This window comes from Amblyomma mixtum, chromosome 4 (genome assembly GCF_055824585.1).
Source record: "Amblyomma mixtum isolate Tamu chromosome 4, ASM5582458v1, whole genome shotgun sequence".
Taxonomy (NCBI): domain Eukaryota; kingdom Metazoa; phylum Arthropoda; class Arachnida; order Ixodida; family Ixodidae; genus Amblyomma; species Amblyomma mixtum.
The window spans coordinates 95909093-95933763 of record NC_143015.1 but is presented as its reverse complement, the minus strand read 5'-3'; the positions used below and the strand labels follow the sequence as shown (position 1 = coordinate 95933763).

Genomic DNA, 24671 nt, shown 5'->3' with positions numbered 1-24671 from the left:
TACCCAGAAAATCAGGCGTAGGAGTTGTCGGCGTTGTGAGCAATATTCACGGGCATGGCTGTGACAGGTTGTGCGCAGAGCGAAACCTAGGAGGAAAGTGGGGCAGGCCACGTGACATTGCGGCGTCACGTGGCCTGAAATTAATCAATGGTCGTGGTCGCTCGGGACGCTACCTGGTGGTGGTGGTGGAACTTTATTTCCAGCGGATATAGAGGAGCGACCCGAAGTCACCCCCCGCTTAAACGGCGGCCGCTATCCCTTGGGCAGCGGCGGCGTCTTCAGCCAGCTGGAGGAGCTTGATCTGTGTCCCCGGGTCGGGGCTGAGCAATAGAGCCTCCCAATGATCAGAGTCGGTAATGAAGCGACTCGCGGGTAGGGACTGCGGGCAGTTCCAGATCATATGATTTAGATCGGCTTTGGCATCACAATTTTTGCATTTGTCTGAGTACAGTCCATCCGAATAGAAGCTACACAATTGGGGATTTGGATAGGTTTTAGTTTGAAGTTTACGCCAGGCTTTGGCCTGTTGCTTCGAAAGCGTTTTATCTGCTGGGGGAAATCTGAGTCTTGCAAGCCTGTAGTGCTGCAGGATTTCTCTGTAAGAAAACAACCTGTCCTTGCCGGAGTATAGGGCGGGTGGACTGCACGACCCACGTTTGGAAGAATCTCTCCACAAGCAGCACGGATTCTGCTAAATTATCAGCCCACGCGGCGCATTCGCCTAATCTGGACGCCTGCTCATGCCTCCCTTGCTGGTAATGAGACGCAACCTGGTGCGCATAAGAATCACCGCTGGGACCACCTGCCATCTTAGGATAGTGGCGCGTCGCTTAACCGCTGCACCACTGCGCCAGAAGAGACATGAGTACTCCCAGGGATCCATGAATGCAGAGATTGACCTTCTGTATATATGTGAATTAGTCCATTACACTATCGTGTCATACCCTTAAGGCACAGCTTAAGTGTTTCCTACAATTTTTAGCTTCTCTCTCGTGTTACTTCGAATGTGTTGCATTGTTTTGTAGATAACTTTGTATGTGGTGCTAGTGTTTACAATTTCCTCTGTATCGTCTCCTTGCTGTATAAAGTTTGTTTTGTTGTGAACCTTAGACTCCGACCCTTTCTCTGGCTTGCGACCGGCAAAAGCTGGGAGCAAATGACCATCCGTCTTTGTCACTATCTAGCTAGTTTCTGGTTGAGCTTGCCACACTGAGTTAAGGGTATCTCATCTTAGACTGAGAAGGCCAACCTTCACACTCTAAAGGTGTAAGTACGAACTGACACGTATGAGTTATTGGAAAATATATGTTTTCAGCATTATCATTATTATTGAAAATGTGCAAAGAGAGGCTACTGCATAGCATTATTTTAAACTCTGTGACTGTAAATAATCGTACCGCGACTGCTGCTCGAAGACATACACAAAAAACAAATACTGCTTGATTCCTTCAAATTAACTCGCACTCAAATTAAGCCTGCTGCGTAGGTTCTAATTAAAGAAGGGGAAAATGATATGATCACGACAATCAGCAGATGACGCTATTGTGTTTCACGGAAGCTGGACAACAAAAGGCCGCCAAGCCGATAGCTGTTATCCTTCGCTCATTGTATTCTGATCCATAATCAGCCAACTCCAGCATTGTTCAGGTCACCGGATGTTTGACTACCGCAGCGGTACATTGCAGCTAACAGCTCTCTTTCGCTGAAAGGGCTCTCATATGTGGCGCAAGTCTTATCGTTACGTAGGTACGTCTGGGTACCAATAGCTGTCCACTACTGCTCATCCTTTCTCCTTAAAACGGCACCCCGTGTTAGAACAGAATCACCCAGAAAGCAACGATGGTAGTGTCGCGGCGCTTGTTTCTGCCTCTACTGGCAGTTACGCTCAGCGTAGTCGCTTTCCCTGCAAAGTCCGGTCGCATGCAAAACTTTACTCGTCCTCCAACCAGGATATGGGCTTTTCTTGTGGCTGGCTCTAATACCTACGATAACTACCGACATCAAGCGGACATTTGCCACGCGTACCATGTGCTTCATAACCACGGCATCCCTGACCAGCGCATTGTTGTCATGATGTACGACGACATCGCCAACAACACAGAAAACAAAACGCCTGGTGTGATACTCAACCATCCCAAAGGATCGGACGTATACAGTGGAGTTCCTAAGGATTACACTGAATACATGGTGAGCGCACATAACTTTCTTGAAATACTACAAGGAAACAAGGTGAACGGTGGTAGCGGCAAGGTCATCGCCAGCGGTCCCGAAGACCACGTCTTCGTCTTCTTCTCAGGTCACGGGCGAAGAGGTGCACTAGGGTTCCCTGGCGCTGATTTGGAAGCTAGGGAGCTTACTGATGTCCTCATAAGTATGCGAAGAAAGCGAAAGTTTTCAAGGATGGTCTTGTATATTCAGGCTTGCCACTCTGGATCTCTCTTCCATCGCCTGCTACCCAAAGGCTTGAACATCTATGTCACTACTGCAGCTAATCCCGAGGAGCAGTCGTATGCCTGCTACTGGGATAGTCGAAGAGGGGCGTACTTGGGCAACCAGTACAGTGTCAAGTGGATGGAGGACTCGGATATAAAGGAACTCATTAGGACAACTCTTAATGACCAGTACAACGTAGTGCGAAGGAAAGCTGAAAATAGTAACGTCATGATGTATGGGGACACTGACCTCGGAAAGATCGCGCTTAGCAAGTTTCAAGGCAGCAGGAGTTCGAAACCTATCGTTCTTCCGAAAGCGCCATGTAGGCCAACTTCCAACCGTGACGTGCCCATCGCTATTCTCGAGAACGAACTGAAGAAGGCCACCGACCCGGCCACAAAGAAATCTTTTCAGGAGAAGCTCAATCAAGTACTGAATAACAGAGCTTTCCTTAACAGGAAAATTGAGGAGATTGCAACGTTCATCGCTCGAGAGAAGAAAGACGACATAGAGTTGCTCCTGTCATCCGAGAAAAATTTGAAAAATTTTGACTGCTACGAACACGCTGTGAGCCACTTCAACGACAAGTGCTTCAATCTTGACGACAACCCCTACGCCTTTCACCAACTGCGTTTGTTGGTCAACGCATGCGAGTCCGGGTACCGGTCGGGAGATATCTTAAATGCCATAAACTCCGCTTGCACTCACCCCACCATGAGGGGCATACGTTAATATGAATATGTTTGGGTTCCTTTACGATTTTTTTTTTCAGCTTTTATGTGGTCTTCACAAAGCAGTGCGAGAAGACAATAAACAATATTGGTTTCTTTAGCCTTGTCGCTTCATTGAGTACAAAATGGTGCTGTAATTTTTTTTCTGGTTTGATTGGGGAAGGTGGGATGCGTTCAATTTTCAAATTGCTGTGCAATGGTTGCAGGCGCAAAAGCCGCTTATTATTTCGTGTACTAAAGAGAGCACAATTGCGTAGTGCACTTAAAACATGTTGAAGACTCTTCCAGAAGCTGAAAGAGGAATTAAAAGGCGATCCTGTTAAGTCAAAAGAAGAACATAAAGCTGCGGAGCAACTGACCATTGCGGCAGTCAGACCTGTGATGCAGTAAAGGAGGCTAATGATCTTTGGCTCCGGACAGGCTGCCATTGGAAACTGAACCCGGTAACGTTCAACGCAAGAACCTTATCCAGTGCGGCTAGTCTAGCAGCGCTGTTCTGTCAAAGGGCTTAGTGACGTTAGGAGGACAGATGTGGCGTGTACAGTGCTAAAAGGTGGGCACGTATTATGCTACCACGGATTAGGGGACATACGAGAGCTAAAGCTGTGGAATTCCTCATTAATAGAGATATTCGCGAATTAACCAATATATGGGGCACCCGGTGGCACAGGCTAGGAACGGAGAAATAAAAATCCGTTAGTACTGCACTCATGGAGCCGCAGAAAACGAAAAAAGCCAAAGGATCACCTGGGGATATTTAACGTGCGCTGACATTGCCCAGCACACGGGCGCCTTTTGCATTTCGGCGGCTGCGTTTCGATGGAGGCGGACCGTTAAAGGCGCCCGTGCACTGTACGGTGTCAGTGCACGTTAAATATCCCCGGGTGGTCGAAATTGTTCCGGAGCCCTGCACTACGGCACCTCTTTCTCTCTTTCTTCTTTCACTCCTACCTTCCCTTACGGCGCAGTTCAGGTGTCCACCGAGCTATGTGAGACAGTTACTACGTCATTTCCTTCCCTCAAAACCAATTTTCGATTTTCGAACGAAATCTGCAGCATTCCACAGTGCGGGTCAACAAAGTGACACATGGTTTCATTAGCCACTTTCATGATGTAACGATCGGCGCCGGAACATGTGATGTATTGCTGATTTCTGCGCATCCGGATAAACTCACGGCGACAATACTATTTCCGCCGCTTCTGGTGGTACGGTTTCGTCTTCACGAGTATCAAATATGTCCTGCTAACACTCGTAAGGTGCGGAACTCCTGTGGTGCACTTGTGCGTGTACTCGCCTTTGATATTGCAACGTCGGCACGCACAAACAACGGCGACAGCTGTGATCAGAGCGCATTTGAAGCTCCTGCTACTAAGTTAATGCCATCAATAAATGCGCGTAGGGGAGCAATCTGTGGCTGTCGGCTTTTTTCGCCGGAATTGTTTTTAACGGGCCAGGGGCACATGACTCAAATTTGAACCGCGCGCATTACTGCGGCAACGGCCAGTTGAGCGATCGTTCGCCTATGGGCAGCTGCTCGTCGGATTGCAGATTAAGGAATTTGCAGTATGAACCACGCACTTGTATCCCGTGGACTGCTAGGAAGCGATGACCGGTCGACACAAAAACCGTAACACAGGTACGTTTATTCCGAATAAGGTCCGCGAAGGGCGTGCGTCTGGGAGCCAAGTCCACATACAACGCGGAGGGTAAACAGATACGCGTGCAAGAAGGTATGCGTTGCACGCTCGCACGGAGGCGCCACGTTGGCATGGAGGAGCCTCTTCAATATTTTATTGATCAGTATTGATAGTTCTGGCGCCAATCATCGTCATCATCAGCCTGACTACGCCCACCGCAGGGCAACGGCCTCTCCCACGTCTCTCCAGTTTAACCCTGTCCTGGCGCCAATCAGACCAGTGACAACTATCGGCGAGCTGAGCGCCCACCAGTTCCGCATTTTACTATTATACTTCTGCGGTAAAAAAATGTCAAATTGGCGGGACAACGCCCGCTTGTAACGCGCTCATGTGGTCAAATGTTTGCATGCTGTTCATATCTAATCAACTACAGGAGTAGAAACGAATAATGCACTTACGCATACACGTCGTATACAGAATTAGCCTGTCCTTTATTATACAGGAGTCATTCCGGTGAGCCCAGGTTTTAAACTTTTGATCTTAAGCGCCCTTTAAGCGCCTTCCATCAATCTTACACAGACTTCAGCTCTTCGTTATGATATATCCAAAATTAAAAATGAAGTAAGCTTCGCACAGCAAGGAAAAGGTATACAGAAAATTAATGCCTGATTTTAGTGACATCCCCACACATACCCACACATTACCCTCTAAGCTGGCACCATGTGGCAGCGTATAGACCTTTGTGAAGTGATACTTCATGCAGATATGTCATGGAAAACTGACGCAGACTACCTTCCTTGTGTTACAAACCTTAAAAATCAATTTTGCACGTTTTCCTTGATACCTGGCAATCAACTGTAAACAACGATTTGCAGTTGCACTACAGGCTTTCAAACACAAAAGAAGTCTCGAGTGGAGTCCGGTTGAACAAGACCCATCCACAAGAAAGCCAACTCATGCATCAGTTTTCGTGTGTTTCATGAAACATAATTGAAGGCGATATCATTTTGCCCAACGGTTGCTGTGATGAAACCCATACCTTCTTAATGTTCTTTTGTGTGTTCAGTGCGTGATAGTGTTGCATGTCTGCAATAAGCACTCTCTGAATAACAAGCGCTATCATTGGAAACTTTTCTGATGTCCCATTTTCGTAATTTGAATAGAAGTTCACACGCATGTATTACTCAGCTGGCAGAAGCACTTTTCTCTATGTTCCGCCTGTACTTGACATCCTGTTTTTCTTGTCCTCTTTTCTACAGAGCAGCTTTAAAATTTATGCCCAGCCTGTATTTGCTGCTTCAACCTGCTAAGCACTGAATGTGAGCTGCAGAGGTTCAGCAGTGAGTTAGCTGAGAGCGCTGTGACGAATTCATTTCACAAGATTTGCCCGCTGTCGTAACAAGGCGCTTATGTTTGACTATCGAGGGAGCGGGCACACACGTTCTCAGAACTAACTCAACAAGCACGCCTTGCCCGTCGACTCTATTCCCCTCCTCACCCCCTCCTCACCACCGCCTACCCCACTCCCAACAAATCCTCGGGAGGCGACTCGAGACACGAACTCTTCCCATCCCTCAGCTTCTATCCTATTTCCGCTTCGTTTCCCCAGAGTGCACTCTCTGCGGAGAATCGCACGCCACCCTGGACCATATCCTCTTCGGCTGCCCTGCCGATCCTCCCCCGCAGGGACAGCCCACCGTCGGTACATGGGAGGAATGGGAGGCCCTCCTTGCGTTGCAGGACCCGGACGCGCAACTCCGCTGTGTGAACCGGGGTGCCAGTGCCATGGCCCTACGTGGGCTGGACACATGCGCGTAATGTGAGGGCTCTGCGCTGGCCCTGAGACCTTGCACGGTCCAAACTAGCTTGCTTAATAAAGTTTTCCATCCATCCATACCCCCATGATGGGGTCGAACTGCACACAATCCTGCGCCGAGATCCGACACACCTCTCTGGATACTGCTTTTTGCACTATTCTCACTTTTTTAGCTTACGCCTCCTTAAAGCTTAGTTGGCAACAACAGCAACGTGGAAATATTCGAGTTGCACAGAATGACAAAATGGTATGATCAGGGAAAAACAATACATGAGATCCATGCGGCGTAACAAACAAGCATCTTTATGGTTTCGTCTACAGTGGAGCAGCTTACATGAAATGAAGAACTTAATCACGAGCAAAGACAAGGCACTTTATCACGAGCAAAGACAAGCCGTGTACCCGCTTAGACAGATCCTGATTTGGGTGATGGCAATCGAGTAGAGAATTTTAATAGCTACTTCGGGAATATCAGAATGCCACTAGATAGGCCGGTGGCCCTAGATAGAGGCGTCTCAAGTACTGACACAGCAGAATGCGATTTTGAGCTTGATGCCACAGATACTTTGGAAATCACCACAACAGTTTCTAGCTTGGCCAGTGCGAAAGCTCCAGGATCCGATGAAGCATAAAGGTTCTCAAGGAGAGTGTTGACGTTCTGGCGCCGATAATGATGGAATTGTTCAAATTCGCTACGCAACAGGTTGAATACCCGGATATTTTAACATTTGCAAAAGTTACTCCCATTTATATATATAGTGACCAAAACGACTTATGCGGTTGCCGACAAATATCGATGTTAAGCATTGTCAATGCCGTATTTGAAAAATATCAGTGCGACGACAAAAATGCCGGCATGAAAATAGTATAATTACAGGTTCGTACCATGCCTTCAGGCCCCAAAGATCAGCGCCGCCTGCGGTAACACAACTAACGCAATCTATTTGCTCTTCATTACGCAAGGATGATATAGCAGCCATTATATTTTTGGATCTTAAGAAGGCTTTCGATACCATAGCGCATTCAGTTTTAGTAGGCAAATTGTAGCAGCATGGGTTTAGAGGAAAAACTATCGGGGTTTGCACTAGCTATTTAGAGAACCCTGAACAAACCGTCCCTATAAAAGAACTTTCATCCCAACGCATTGCAGTTTTAACAAAAATACCTCAGGGTTTTGTGTTAGGCCAGTTTTGTTTTATCTTTAAGATAATGAGTTACTCTCGACTACGCGGCATCTAAAACTATGATGTGTGCAGAAAATACTGCACTCGTTTTTTTCTGAAAAAAATTAGAACATATCGGCATCATCCTGAACAAAGAGCTAATAAACCTGTCAGCGTGGTTAAGAACAAATTGCTTAACAATGAACACCTTAAAAACAAAGTGCATAGTGTTTCTCTCTGCCTATCAGCATACTGACTACGATTTACTAAAAACTATATAAACTGCCAGCAGGGAAGAGTTAACAGAATAAAATATCTAGGCGTAGAGTTGGACTATAGCCTGAACTGGAAACCACACATTGAGCATGTATGTTCTAAGTTAGCATCATAATGCAAAAAAACAGCGCGAACAAACGGGGACGAGACGAAGAATACACAGGAACAAGCGCTGACTCTCAACTAAAGTTTAATCACAGGAAACACGCTTATAAAAGGAAACAGAAAACAAAAAAAACACCAAAAACAGAACGCATGTGTTACTATGTGATGTCCAGATATGCAACCTCACAGACACGCAGGTGCAGGGATGGTTTGCTAACACACAATCTTGCTTTCGCTTCGTTTGTTCGCGCTGTTTTTTTGCATAATGTATCACCAACTCGCCCGCTTATCTATCCTGTAGCATCATAATGTTATGCTCTACTTCGAAGCTGAGCGCACTTTGATATATTTCCTGTTAAAATCATTTACTACGCCATTTTCTATATACGCCTTAAATAAAGTGTGTTACGCATCATGACATTCTCCAACAAATAGGGGAGCCGTGTAGTTTATTGCGAAATTAAAATACTTCAATACATGCTTGTGTTTCAGGTTAATGTGTCAGAAACAGTCTACAACACTGTATCCAACAGCCACCCACTCACAATCCATATTTTTACTATGCTTACCCGCAACACCAGGAATTCAAAGCAATCTAAGCTTTAATCTCCCTTTAACACAAAACCTTTAAGGCCAGCGATGGCCGCCGTTCTCCGGCGCTAAAATTTGGAATCACATCCCGCTAGACGTCAAAACATCTAGCAACTTCGAATACTCTCTAAAAAAATATTTTCTTAGTACCATGTAGTAGCTACAAGCAGTGTTTCTTATTTTGCTTGATTTTTAAAAATATTTTTCTTGTTATCACTCGCATGCATTTGCACTGTTTGGATTTCTGATATATCACTGTGCTGTGAAGCGTGCGGGACTATGGGCCCAAACTAGCTTTGGCTATGTGCCCACCAGATTTTCACGTGTGGTTTATGTATTGAATAAAACAAATAATTCTCTCTCTCTCAACTAGGAATGCTCAACACCTTACTTTCTGAGGGAACTGTAACACGACTTGCGCTGTGCACATTTCTACAAAGAAAGACTTTCAGTGCTCCGAGTGCAGTGGCCCATATTGCACAGTAACACAGCAAAAATAATCAGAACTTCCAAAACCAAAATCCCTTCTCTTGCACGATCTTCAGTTGAGCTGCGTGACTTGCCTGACGTTCAAGTCATGCTTCATATATTTTAAAGAAATCTTGCAGCTTCGTTGGACACATGATCTCTAGAAAGCATATCTCGCCCTCCACATCACTCACATGAGAAGCGGACAATGCCACCAGGAGAGTACCGAATAAAAAAGAACTGGTGTGAAGTATCTGTGTTGCACGTCTCAAGTCCTTGGCGTTATCTCTCGCCATTTTTGTACGAGCCAGATAAATTGTTCGTTTTCTTAGACGGCCGTAGGAGATTTAGAAGTTTTAGAATATTTAGAAGATTCTTAGTTAGATGGGCAGATGAGATTAAGAAGTTTGTGGGGATTAGCTTGCCGCATTTGGCACAGGACAGGCTTAATTGAAGAGGCATTGCAGAGGCCTTTGTCCACCAGTGGGCGTAGTCTGGAAGCTATTGATTAGAATGGAACATTTTCTGTAGGTTCCTCATTGCCGCTTATACGATTTCAGAGAGGGTTGTTGAGTGATTAAGTTTTATCGTGACCATTCCATCAGGCAGAAAGATGTAGCCTGAAAAGAATTGCCCCAGCTTTCAAAATCACCGCTCACATATCTTTCCTCAGGCGAAGTGCAATATGTCTGCAATAGAACCTTTGTTCGCGCGATAAGCGACGCCGGGATTGCAGGCCCGTACCCTTTTAGTAGTAGCTCTCATGATAATGACCTTGTTACCAGATCTTTCTGTGCCTTTGTAGCTGCGAGTTGCTTTTGAAATAAGGCCAGGGGAAGAGTGAACAATAGGTGCTTGAAAGAAATTTGGAATAGTCAGAAAGGGTCAAGGTTGCCAACTGGCACAGAAAATAACTACAAGGTAATGACATTGTTACCTGATCTTTCTGTGAATGTGTAGCTACGAGTTGCTTTTGAAATGAGGCCAGGGGAGGAGTGAATAATAGGTGCTGGAAGGAAATTTGGAATAGTCAGAAAGGGTCAAGGTTGCCAACTGGCACAGAAAATAATTACAAAGAAGCATTAATCTACGCTGTAACTATCCAATTTAAGCCTCGATTGGTCCGTCGCGTGGCTCAGTGGTTATGGCGCTCGGCTTCTGACCCAAAAGTGGCGAGTTCGATCCCGGCCGCGGGGGTCGAATTTCGATGGAGGCGAAGTTCTAGAAGCCCGTGTACTGTGCGATGTCAGTGCAGGTGAAAGAACCCCAGGTGGTTCTTTCACCTGCCCTTCACTACGGGGTCCATCAATGCTTGAGTTGCTTTGGGACGTAAAAACCCAATTAACCAAGATAAACCATCCTCCTTTATGGATACCCGTTCGGCTGCTGAACACGAAGACGGGAGACCAAATGTCGGCAGCAGCGGTGGTGAATGGAAAACAGCGAAACGCAAAAAAAATGACCGCATTGTGTCTGCTACTAGAGCACGTTCCAGATGAGAAGATGGACGGAGCACGCCCTGTGGAATCCGACAACAACAGAACGCTTTTCTTCTTGCAGCCACAGCCTCCTAGAAAACGGCATTTTCTTGCGCAGGCTCAGAACCCAGCAGAAAGTAGAAACCCATTATCAGTGACAGGAAGGCAAATACAAAACGAATAAGAACTGCAATAGAGGTATCAACGTACAAGCACTGCTGCGTGACTCCAGTCACGTTTTGTTGGCTGAAAACAGGGCAAATGCAGGTCTTCTGGGATATTGCAGTGTTTACTCATCGGCATATACCGTTCAGGAAATTCCATAATATATTTCCTGAACGGTATATGCCGATGAGTAAACACTGCAATATCCCAGCAGACCTCCTTCATGTGGTCTGGACTTGTCCACGACAACACATGCCAACACCCACAAAACATACCTGGGAGGCTCGTCTACGCAACTCTACCCTGGACGACCAACGAGCGCTCATCGGTCTCGCTCTAGAGGCTGCCAGACTCCAAGGAGTCTTGGCCGACCCCTAGATCTGGGGCTTCGACCCTTTGACTGTTTTAATAAATGTTTACCAACGAACCAACCAACCGCCAAGGACACCATTAGCAAGATTCAAGATTTTCGGTGATAAAGAATGAATCAGAAAATATTGCGCGTACTAAGAACGCAAATATTGAACTTTTCTCCGCCTGTCTTGAACGGTTGCTGCAGCGCTGGTCTAGTGGTCTGAGCTCCCGCTTCATATGCGAGAGGTGCGGGATGCGATCCCCCAGTGCCGCCGTGTATTTAGCAATGATGCAGTGGGAACGAGCTTTTCCCTGGCGTGGCGCTCGGTTTATCTGGGGCGACATGCTTGGGACAGTGGGCCTTTTCTCCCACCTTGTGTAATGACCACTACCTTGTGTCATGGCGCTGTTTGACTAAAACTACCCCTTGCGCGTTAAAAATCCATCATAAGCACCATTCTTGCTCAGGAAACCAGCATACTCATTTTAGGGGGCGCATGCTGGCTCTGCTTACAAAACGGAGAAAAATAATCAGCAGATCGGTACTATTGTTCTCGCTTCTCACTACTGGACTTCAGCATTGTATTATAGGAGATAGCTACGTTCTTTCACAGAAAATGTGGCACAATGTAGCGTCACGTGCGTTATCACAAGGCTAGAGGCCCTCACACTTTGCCGCGATATTGTTCTCTTTTGCAAAAGGCCACGGAGGTGCCTTTAAAAGGGAACTGCGAATGTTGGAGCGATCACAAAGGAAGGCAATCATGGCACCGCCACTGCTCTTCGTTCTGCCTATATTGGCACTGCTGCTGACCGCCGCTGCTTTGCCGGCCGAATCCAGTCCTACTAAAAGTGCTCCGAACGCTGAAACAAGAATCTGGGCTGTTCTTGTGGCCGGATCTAAGGGATACAAAAACTACCGGCACCAGGCGGACGTCTGCCATGCGTTCCAGGTTCTGAACAGCCGCGGTGTTCCTGCAAAGCAGATCGTAGTCATGATGTACGACGATATAGCAGAGAACGAAGAGAACCCAACAAAAGGAGTCTTAGTCCAGCACCGTGACGGACCTAACGTCTACGATGGAGTTCCCAAAGACTACACCGGAGAGAGAGTAACCTCGGAAAACTTCCTTCAGGTGCTTCAGGGCCAGAACCCTGGCGGTGGTAGCGGCAAAGTGATCAACAGCGGCCCCAACGACCACATCTTTGTATTCTTCTCGGGCCACGGGAGTTCCGGTTTTCTGAAATTTCCCGACAAAGAGGACAAGTTGTTCGCAAACAGACTGATTGGTGTGATAAGAAACATGCACGAGAAGAACAGGTACGCCAGGATGGTGATCTACGTGGAGGCTTGTCGCTCTGGATCGATGTTTCAAGGCCTCCTTCCTGAAGACCTCAACGTCTACGCCACTACAGCAGCTAACGCCTCCCAGCCTTCCTGGTCCACCTGCGTAGACAATTACAGAAAGGTACCCCTGGGCGATGTCTACAGCGTTAATTGGATGGAACACTCGGAAAACAGCGAAATGATTGCGACTCTTAATGAGCAGTACTCAGTCGTCAAGGCAAAAACGAAGAAAAGTGAGGTCAAGCAATACGGGGACCCCAGCATAGGAAAGCTTTACCTCAGATGGTTTCAAGGCAGCAAGAGGACGCGAAAAGATATGCTTACGATGGGGCAATGCGAACCTATTTCTAACCGGGATGTGCCAATCGGTATACTAGATGACAATATCAAAAACGCTGCAGATGCGGCCGTAAAGGAACCTCTGCAGCGAAAGCGCAAACAAATGTTGGAGAACAGGGCTTTCCTAGAGAGAAAAATTGCCGAGATCGCGACATTCATCGCTGGAGAGAAACGAGACAAAGCTCAGTTGCTCCTTACTTCCGAAAAAGATATAGTAAACTTCGACTGCTACGAAGCCGCTCTGCGCCATTTCGAAGTCAAGTGCTTCAGTATTTCCGCCAATCCCTACGCGCTGCACCACCTCCGCTTCTTGGTCAACGCATGCGAGTCCGGGTACCGAATGAGGGATATCACTTCAGCCATGGATTCCGCCTGCACTCACCCCGCCATAAGAGGAATAGTTTAGGCAGAGGACATTTGTATAATTTTCTTCTTTTTGAAGTTTACGACCACAACAGATCGAGGACAAGAATCAAAGTCGGCCGTTTCGACACCCCACCTGCGTTGTTCAATGCAAAAGGGTGCTCTATGTCCTGAAAGGTGGTTCAACCTCTGATTCCTTTTACATGATTTTGCTTTTCATACTTTTTTCCTATTGTGTGAAACGAACTGAGTTCCCTATTCTGAGTGCTCATTAAATGCTGAATAAAAATTAATTTTATACTTGGCGTTATGAGAGACCCTCTATCTAGGATCTTTGTTCCGGAGGGTAGTATTTCTGTTGCAATATCTAGGGGTGTGCGATTAAAACTTTTCGAAACCGAATCCAATGCGAATTGCTCAGTTTCGGTACTGAATTGGATACGAAGTGTGAGGATATAAACCGAATCGAATACGAATTGAATTGCGAAATAACTGAATCGAATACGAATCGAATATTTGTGTGATCATTCGCTGCTAGTACGAATATTCGTACAAAACGAATGCTTATGCGAAAAATAAAAACCTAGTGACAGAAACTCGTCAAGTTCAAAGGTTTACCTGTAAAATGACGCTACAGCGATCTCCACAATGAGGTGCGCCGTACAGAGAACGGAGTCAGTATTAGGCATTAGGATATACCGTGGCGCCATCTCTTGGCAGCGCCTACATGAAATTGAACGGGGTGTAACAAGTGTCGCTCTCCTGCTTTGTACTGCGTCTCAGGTCGTTCAGTTTTCGTATTAATATCTTTCGTGGCCATGGCTACAGTCCATAAGGGGCAGTAAATAAACTTTTTCGGCGATAAAGCAAGTCACCTGGTGAACAAGCTGTTCCTTGCAGATGGCACGGTGAGTTTTATTCGCCGCTGAAACGTACTAGCGACCAACTTTCATCAATCATTCAGCGCATAAATTGGTGTCGTCACTGAAGTTTCTGCGCCAGTAGTCTTAGGTAAGTAGTTAGAAGGTCACTAAACGCTGACAAAAATAAAATTTCTACACAGCTGGTGTGGAGCTGTGCAGAAGAAAGAGTCATACTGATGCGTGAAAATCAAATGCGGGGTAGTTGTTTTCGATTTTTGTCGGCGGCTGTGGGGCCGCTCGAATGCTCCCTTCATATAGTTTATGGTGAATTCCAATCGCAGGCCCGGAGCGGTCTGCACGCTCTGTGACAGAGCGCCTGAATCTGGCGGAGAGCGCGCGACCTGAAATTGGGATTGGAGTACACTTGCTCTGGCCAGAGCATGTAGGTGGCGCTCGCGAACTGCTTGAGGAAGTACCCGTCATTCCTTGCGCTTGCCCGCGCTTTTCGCGTGCGCGTCGTCTGCTTTTCGAGCGTAACTGCAAGAGGTGAAGATTACTCCCGCTACCGTTTGAGATGGAGGTGACGCCTGAAGTTTACGCTGTGCTGTCAGCCATGTCTGCACATATGTACTGTTGAGTCCATACCGGCGGGAGATGCTGATCGTCTGCTACGGAGCGCGAAGCCGTCGCGGAGGACGCGACAAGCCACCGGAAATGGAGGGCGCCGCTAGCGCCGCTGACAAAGAACGTCACGCAAACTTCCGGTCGACTCCGTCAATTTCGGCGGAGTTGCTCCGAAAAGAGCAGAAAACGTTGCTCCCGAAGTGCTCCAACTCTGCGTTTGAAAGTCACCATTAGTGAGGGCGGAACGCGTATAATAGACCTTACGGACGACTTGGACGACACAGCGCAATATTTGAATCCTTAATCTGTGGAGGTGTGTTGCATATAGCGCTTTCAAGATCGGCTGCTACTTATTAAGCAGCTTAGCGACGACTCCACGAAATAACCCTAGCTCCCGACGCACGCGACAGCGTAAATCTGTTTCTTTTTTGCCAATTCAAAGCGTAAATGACCATGCTTTTTCAGCTTCACATCTTCCAGATAGAAACTGGAGCTTGGACCAAGCTCTGAAATGTACGTCTGGCATCGAAACATTGACATTTTCGGAGCCCTTCACTACGGCGTCTCTCACAGCCTGAGTCGTTTTGGGACATTAAAACTCCATAAACCAAACCAAACCAAACCAAACCAATGATAAGCCATCGTGACGAAAGCGTAAAAATGTGCTGGTGTTAAAACGATGACAGTATGACCACAAGCTTGACGAGGACTTGTCAAGCTGCTATCACAGCTTTTTGCCTCGCCTCCCCCATCTTTGATGGAAATAAATGGACGCTGTACAATGCAGAAACTCTGGAGTGGGGAAAGCTCAACACAGTATGCGATCTGTGCATTTTAAAACAGAGAAACTGTTTCCAGCACTCTCTGATGTGAAAGCAAGAGGAATCACGTAATCCCTTAGCGGCGCTAGATCGCCACTTTTGCCCAACATTACGTGTATAAACGTCATTTCATGCGGCTCGGAAGGTTACCTTCTGTTACTGCCGCTCACGGCGAACAAACTAGAGCAAGATCTCGGTTCATGAGTGGCACGACAGTTATAGGCCGCGGCCTACGATAACGAGAATGAATGCCGGATTCGCAGACCATTGCAAGAACCTGCCGATTCCCCCAGTCTTGGAGACCTTATGCTTGAGAATTAGAAATGTTTCCGCATTCTATTAAAAATTGTGAATCCTGCCTCGAAATAAACTGGTTGCCACTGTTTTGTAGTGAATTGTGGCGTAGAGCAGCATCTGGGATCCATGCCCGAAAATCAATGCCGACGCAATCATTTTGTTTGTAAGTCATCCGGTGATGGTGACACCTGTTTACTGTTAATTGTTTGTGCGTTTTATACTTTATAAAAGCTCCGCTTTCTCTGAGGGCATTCTTTTTGAAATTGAAACGCGTGCCGCCCACTGATACAAGCCAACTTCAATAGTCCACGACGTAGCTTAGGTTTTGTCGAACTTCATCATCGGTGATTGTTTCATGTCCGGCAACTACGTGCATAGGACAGCTAGTCAGTATTTGTTTTTAACATATTCCCATGGCTTTTTTACATTGTAACCTCCGAAGGTAATGCGTTAAGTGCTAGCTGTAAAGAACTGTCTAATTATACACCTTTGTTTTCAAAACTAAAATCCTCGCTACTATCTCAGCAAAATGTTGAGAGCGAACGCTCCCTAATCGGCAGATCAGTTTCGGAAACAAAAGCATCTTGCTACTACTTTCTGGTGAAACGCCTGTATAAAAAGTTTAGGAAAGCTTGCCCCAGCATTCTTTCATTCTCGCTGAAAGATTAGTGCTGCTAAATGCTAAGGAGGGCTGTGACGGTCTCTTAGAGGTGACAGTTTTTGTGGATTCTCTTTAGTCAAATGTTTAGGGGAATCCCCCAAGGTGGAGTAGATTTGTAATAAGGGAGTAATTACTCATTGGCTAAGCTATAAGCTTGCCGTCCCGGTTAGCTCAATTGGTAGAGCGATTGCTCCGGTGAAGCGGTGGTCCCGGGTTCGAACCCCGGACTAGGACGAATTTTTCTTTAACTGCGAAGTTTCTGAGAAAGCTGTATAGCTTTCCTTTGTAGCCGTTTGGCTGCGCTTGAGTGGATGGATTCTCTTTCCATTCTATTCCATTAACCATTTGCCACTGGCAGCAGCCGCCTGTGCAGTCAGTGAAAGTAATGTTGCTCGAAAGCTCCGTTTACAAATGAGTGCCTCAGCAATCGCGAGAAAACAGATAAGAAAGTATAGAAACAATTTGGCTGCGGTTTAGCTCTGGTTAGACCTGGAGTGACGAGATAGCTACAGCTGGCCGAGTGGAGCTCGCTCAGTCGAATTGCAAAGTCAGTCTTTCGCCGCTCCGTTTCGCTGGGCGTTCTTTCCTCATCTTCGTCTTTAGACATGGATTCACTCTCCCCCCTCTCACCTCCCCCTCTCCACATCCCCACTCACTTTCGTCGACTCCGGCAGCTGCTCCGCACCACGTGACCCACCACGTGACCAGCCACGCTGAAGGTTCGAAATCCTTGATTAATTAGGCGCGCGGCGCGCACACCAGCTGCGGACAATGACGTCACTCCGCGCATGCGCAACCCTGGCGGAGCAGTGGTGCCACGGCTCAGCGCGCAGCCACGCTGACCTCGCGAAGCAACTGGCGTAGTGTAGCTATCGCTACAAAAGAATACAAAGTGTGGCAGCTCGATCATATTTGCTAACACGTGGCGAACATGAGCATTGGCAAAGGCCTCAGCGAGTAACGTCGTCTAGTGTGCGCTGCACTTTCTACCTCGAAGCTCGGTGCGCCGCCCGTCACAGCAGCTACTGCAAAGTAAGAAACTGTCGAGGTTTCACTAATGTATAGATGTCGGGTATTTGTCTGTCCATAACCATTTTCCTACACCGCAAAATTGCAAGAAGCGACGCCAAGAAGACAGTGAACAGAACTAACGGCCATTTTATACGTTTTTTTTGTAGTCTAGAAATCAGCGCCTCATAAGGGAGGTCACCTCCGAAAACGTGAACTAGCTAGAGACAAAAGAAAAGAAAAAGCACAGAGATTAAGCAGGTGACGCAAGGTTTTCTTTCCTAGGAATGGGGGGTGTGACACTTAAGCTCCGCCTTAAGGGTATGACGCCTTAAGGGCAAGCGTAATCAGTTAATTCCCATATATACAGAATGTCATTGCATACTTTACATTCACAGATCTCTGGGAGCCCTCATACCTCTCCTGGCGCAGTGGTGCAGCGGTTAAGCGATGCGTCACTACACTTGTTGGCAGGCATGATACCACACTTTATGACAGCGAGAAATTGCACCAGTGACCACTACCAGCATGGAGAGTCGGTACCTCCCGGTCTTTAATAGGAAAGCGTAAATTTGACTTATATCCGAAGGCGCGCTTCGTTTACATCTGTCCTCTCCTGTAAGTTGCTGGTTATTAAAGCAACGGCTGATAATTTGCCCTTCAAAATTTCTCCAGTTAACAACGACTGGATAGCGAATAGCAATTTTGTCCGCAAATTTTGCACAAACGCGGACCCAAGGCGAGAGGATATAATGTGATCACGAAGGCCCAAATTACGTAGATTCTTTATAAACTTTGACGTCTATTCAGTTATATGCATGTTTACACTGGAAATGTAGACGCTGACTTATACCTGGACAGGTACAGCTGGTAAATTCCGTTACACGTCAGGGTTAACACATATTCACCAGGAAGTGTTTAGATTAAAACCTTCCTGAGGATGTATTGAAGGCGGTTACGACGAATGCAAAGCTCATAAATGATTGAAGTCTCATGCGCGAAGACAAAAAGTGGCAATAAAGAGTGACCTCTTTTTAATTCAGGTAGCCTAATCTAAAAAACTTCAATTTAACAGCTGCGTCCTTTTAGGAAGGAGCCTTGCTCGTAATGCCAGCGCATTGTGCAAGTAATTAAGCGGATTAAGTAGGAAATTTGAACTTCAAGATCTTGTAAGACAAACCTACCACGACAGTACTACAAAAGTGAACATTATAAGCATGAAACGTCTGAACAGCTTTCAATAAAAAGAAGCAAGCTAACTGAAGTGATTAAAAAGTTCATTACAGAGTTTAAAAAATTGCGAAACTGACGATTTCTGTCACATGCCTTCCGCCTGGTTGCATCACGAAACTGCTTTCGTGCACTATCAGCTATTTAGTGATAGAACCTTGAACGTCTCATTCTGAACACCAATCGTGAGATGGGCGCATTAACTTCATTCTTGGAGCCAAAATGTTAGTGAGCCTACAGGAAATATAATATTTGTCCGCGTAAAGGATACCATTGGCAGAGCTCGTCCGCAGACACAGAGTGCAAAATATACATCTCGCTTCCTTAACTTAGACCACAGCAGAACGCTCATGTATTGCGCATATCTAAAGGTGGCGTAGTCGATTCTATTGGTAAAAGGAGTCGGTGTATGAGAATACTTTTTTATTACTGAAAACATTACCTAGAAGTCGGACATAGCAAATAAGTGTTCACACTACTTTAAGAACTGTGGCCTAAGATAAACACACTACAGCAGACAACTGCAGTCATTCGCTTTAAGTTTATTTTTCGTTATGCGCAAAGGCTTTGTGGTACACTGTAGAAATAGTGCCTTCCGTTGCTTAACGGCTATGTTTTAAAGGGCTCTCCGTGTCCAAAAGCAACAAGGCGCCCTTAAGAAAATTTTTCAGTCTATATAGACTGTCCATAGACTTTTGTGTATAAAGTTTATTGAACCTTTATAGACAGATCCTTAAGAACAGTATATAGGCAATACAAATACTATAGACAGTCTACAGACAATCTATAAATTTATGGCCACATATTTTATTTATTTTTATTTATTTGTTGCAAGTACCTACAGCGCCCATGAGGCATTATTTAGGGGGATATTACTACATACAATAACACATGCAAAGGAGATATTGGGAAACATGTCAGCAAGGATACACAACATACTAAGAGAAAACTAAATGAGTTCACAAGTAGTACGAGTGATAATACATCGCCACAGCGCTGGTTAACGAACAACCTGGAAGAAATATATCAGTTTGGTAGACTTTTGTCTATAAGCAGTCTATAGACTATGAATAGACAAAAAGAATATTTATAGCAAGGCAATAGAATCCATAAGTAGTCTATAGACTGTCAATAAAACATTTTTATAAGGCCGTGGCAGCAACAATGGGATTGTCGATGCTCTTTCTTACTTATGTGGCGTCAACAGCTGATCGTTCCCGCTGCCGCGGCCACGTTCCCCTGCTGAAAAAAGTTCTATGATACAATAAACTCATACAGTTTATCATGGAAATATCATAGACTTTTTTTCCACCCAAAATCATAGACTTATCATGCAAATCATATAAAATTTTCATTTAAATGTCATAGATTCCTGTAAAATCATACAGTCATCGTAGAGATGTCATAGAATATCATACGAATTGTATGATATATCATACAGATTGTATGATATTCTATGATGAATGATCTATGAGGTTATTGCATCATAGAACTTTTTTTCAGCAGGGTCCAACCCCGCTCGAGGCAACAGACGTTTCATTTAGTATTTATAGTCTACGAGAATTATCGGCAATCAAGCCGATATTTGCGTTGCGTCACAAGTTCTCCTAAACAACATTATCTGTGATGACTGCATGACATTTATAATGTGTGACATCTCTAGCAGCATCCGAAATACAGCGATAAGAGTATAGGAGCGAAAATGGCACAAATCAAGGGCTGCTAAAACGAAATGCGGACGTTCAGGAACCAGATCAGTGCACTCTTCAGGGGGACTGAATGGTCAGCACGCATCAGGAAGCAGACCTCGCTTCTTATTTGTGGTCACCTTGCGAAGATCATTTACGCAGGCGCATTGCAGATAAGTGGGCACCTACTCACGTTCAATTTTGTGTCTTGAATGAGCCATGATTCGAGATGAACGCTCTTAAAATTTGATGGAACGCCTACCACAATCACGCGCTCGAAGGAAATTCAATGGTCAGTCAACATTGAAACAGGGCACTGTTCAGTGTAGATTCTTCGGATGCCATTTCTGCGTTGTTCAAATTTCTCACCCGAAGTCCCGTAGATGTACGAAGAAAGGAATACAAGCAAAGAGGTGTTATAAGCAACAACTTGGTGCTTGTCTGCGGGGACTTGGTTCTGGGTCCCGGAATAAAGTGGCTTGAAACATAGTTTCCTCTGCACTCTGACCAATTTTTCCCCTTTTCGGCTGTGACGACGACTTTTAGTCACTGGAGACGAAGTTTGGTTGGCGAAGTGATTGACGCTGGCTAAAGAACAAAAGTTTCTTCGCGTGTGGTTTTAAGAATAATTATCACGGCGCCACATGTGAACCTTATAAAGAAAGACCGGCTAGAAACCGCGCATTCTTTATACAAAGTAACCCATTTCATTCCGCTACGACTAAACAAACTTTTCTACCTGTAGTGTAGCAGCCGCGTTGGGTCACTCTGGTGAACTGTGTGGGTGAAAGCCGACGGCGATCTAGAGGTGTTAAGCTCGCTCGCAGCCCGAACACTTGGCCTGAACCTTTGCTGGACGTTGCAAAGCGACCTAGGTTCTGCTTATCCACAACACTCTCTTACATTTGCTGGAGTTGCCTGGTTCAATGTTCTATTCAAAACTCTGCTATGACATAATGATGCAGGAAAGAACGAATGTGAATTATAATTAGTTGCTAATATTTCAGAAAGAAATATTTAGTTGCTTTCAAAACTATCATGCAGAGTTTAAGTTCGACCAATTTCCTCTTTCTAGTATAGAGAAAGTTGTTGGGCGACCATCTTTACTACTACAATCTATGTCACCTATTATATTTCCCAAAAATACAGTCTTCAAAAGGCATGATAAATGCGTATCTATTACGACATAATAAAAGACCCGCACCAAGACCAAGAACTAATTATGGAAAGCATAACAGTTGCACACCGAATGGTTCACATTCATAAAAAAAAATAAAAGATGCACTTTCGCAGCCAGTATAGGCACAGTAAGAGACCACATTGAAATTATTACAACAATATCAGGAGTTTCGTACGAAAACTGATATGCACGGTTGTCACACGCCGGTGGAATACATCCTTGTGTTGTATATCGGTTGGCATCCTGTATTTGTGTTGAACTGTCCTACAAAAGCGCCCAACCCATTCTATACCACTGCATGTGAGAGCTCCCTAAACCGATCCGGAAACCTCATCCCGGCAACCAAACTACACTACCTCCTCACGGGGAACTGCTCTTACAAGCTCTAGCCTGGGTGGTCAACAGAGGCCGATTGCGCGCGCCCATAGGGCAGCAGAAGCTATCGGAGCTCTGTACTCAGGACCTCGCCCATGTAGACCAGTTTCCCAGACACCCTTTACAAATAGCTTCCTCCTCCTCCCTTTCTAATAATCTTGCATTCTGTGGCACTCATCCTGTACTGTATTGAATCTTTGGTTCGAACTGAATCACTCTAAAATATCTTCGAATTTTGTAGTAGGTATTGCAAAATTTACCTGCATTGTCAAAATTCCGTAATTAGAGTAAATTTTTACCCATTCTTGTTATCTATGCGCAATATATTTGTGCTGCTGAGATATAACTGCATTTTGTCAACAGTACAGGACCAGTAGCATTTTTGAGGCGCCATAGCCATTTTTCCGCCCTCCTACAACCGATGCTATCGCTGCTCTGCACAAATAAACATGCTACTACTGGTATTAAAATACTTATACTATTACATAATATAAATCGTCCTTTCCACAAAGCTGCAGTCAGCGCATAGAAGAGCAAGAGTACAATTGTAAAATTTTCGCAGATAATAAACACACAGAAAGTTTTCTCGTAAACAATGTACGAATTTGTTCTTATTCAGAAGCTCAACTTCCAACTTGAGTTAACTTTTACGCAGCTCGGGCATCAAATCACACAATTCGGGAAAGTAGCACGGCCATCGAGATCATTGCTTCCGCCACCCAACGTCACCCTTGGCTTTGGCTCGCGGAGATAACTCCATTATGTGGCTCTATCGCATCCCGTGCACAATCACACAGATAAAGCCCTCACTAGTCACACAGATATCGCATAACACCCCGTACAAAAGATTGTCGGCGCGTGTAGGCCGCCAGCAAGAAAGCAGTCATCGCAATGACGCCTTTATTTTTACTGTCTTTCCTGGTGTTCGAAGTCGCATATGCTCGTGAGTTGGATGTGGATATTTTCAATACGAAACCAAACCCTAAAGGCAATGCACCAAGACAGTGGGCTATTCTTGTGGCTGGATCTAAAACTTACGCGAACTACCGGCATCAAGCGGACATCTGTCATGCCTACCAGCTGCTACGGGAGCGCGGCATGCGTGATGAGCGAATCGTTGTCATGATGTACGACGACATCGCCAACAACACCGAGAATCCTACGCCCGGGGTAATACTCAACCACCCTGAAGGACCGAACGTCTACGAAGGAGTTGCAAAGGACTACACGGGAGACCTGGTGACCCCGGAAAACTTTCTTAAAATACTTGAAGGTACGAAGGTGGCGGGAGGCAGCGGCAAGGTTATCGCCAGTGGACACAACGACAACATCTTCATCTTTTTCTCGGGCCATGGAGGGCCCGGCCTCCTCGATTTCCCCAACGGCGGCGCCTTGAAAAGAAGCCAACTAATTAATGCGATCAGAAAAATGCGCCGACAGCGAAGGTATAACAGGATGGTCATCTACATCGAGGCTTGCTTCTCTGGATCCCTGTTCGCTCGCCACCTTCCGAACAACCTCAACGTATACGCCACCACGTCAGCTACGTATTACCAGAACTCTTACTCCTGCTATTGGGACAGCTACAGGGAGGTGCCCCTCGGTGACGAATACAGCGTCAAGTGGATGGAACACGCAGAAGAAAAAGATGTAATCGCGACGAGTCTGCGCGCCTTGTTCGCACATGTACAGAGAGAAACAGAAGACAGTCATGTAATGGAGTACGGTGACCTTAGCATGGGAGGGCTTAAACTCAGCAGGTTTCTAGGCTTTAGTAAACCAAAACCACTCTTGCGGCGGAAACTGCCATGTGCCTCTCCATCGAACCCTGACGTGGCGATCAACATTCTAGCGAACAAGGTTGAGAAGGCCAGTGAACCGATAGCAAAAGAGGCTTTGCGGCGTAAGCTCAAGCAGACTCTGGATAACAGAGCTTTCCTCGAAAGGAAAGTCGCCGAGATCGCAACGTTCATCGCTGGAGAGAAAAAAGATATCGCCGAGTCGTTGCTGTCGTCGGTGAACAACACCGAAAACACTCGCTGTTATGAGGACACTGTGAGCTACTTCGACGTCAAGTGCTTCAGCCTTTCCGATAATCCCTACGCGCTTCAGCACCTCGGCGTCCTAGTCAACGCATGCGCGTCTGGTTACCGCCCGAAGCAGATAAATGACGCCATGGACGCTGCATGTACTCATACGACCATAACAGGTATAGAATAACAACTATATCTTTGTACCTTTACAAGCATTTTGCCAGCTTGTAGATAGGGTCCGCTCAAAGCACAGCAAGAAGTTGTCTAGAATAAACACTATTTTTCTTTCCATTTTAGTTTGGTTTGGTTTGATGGTGTTTTCCGTCCCACAGCGACTTAGACTATGAGGGACGCCGCAGTGAAGGTCTCCGGAAATTTCGACCACCTGGGGTTCTTTAACGTGCACTGACGTCGCACAGTACACGCTCCTCTAGATTTACACTTCCATAGAAATTGGACCGCCGCGGTCGGGCTCCCCATCACGGTTGAATCTCGACGTCAGAGACAAGGTTTTCTGTTTTGTAAAGGATCTTTGACTGCATGGATCCTTTTACGAAATTTTTCCCGTTAGCGGATTCCTTTGCCTCGCTTATGCCAAGAAGTGTGTGCAATGTTTTCGTGCC

The 24671-nt window shown here is 45.9% G+C and overlaps 3 pseudogenes; all 3 read left to right on the top strand.

Moving 5' to 3' along the window:
• The first annotated feature begins 1761 nt into the window (after positions 1-1761).
• LOC149347495 (legumain pseudogene) lies at positions 1762-3264 on the top strand (annotated as a pseudogene).
• An 8718-nt stretch (positions 3265-11982) lies between these two features.
• Positions 11983-13311, top strand: LOC149347494 (legumain pseudogene; annotated as a pseudogene).
• A 9567-nt stretch (positions 13312-22878) lies between these two features.
• LOC149347493 (legumain pseudogene) lies at positions 22879-24258 on the top strand (annotated as a pseudogene).
• Positions 24259-24671: the final 413 nt, after the last annotated feature.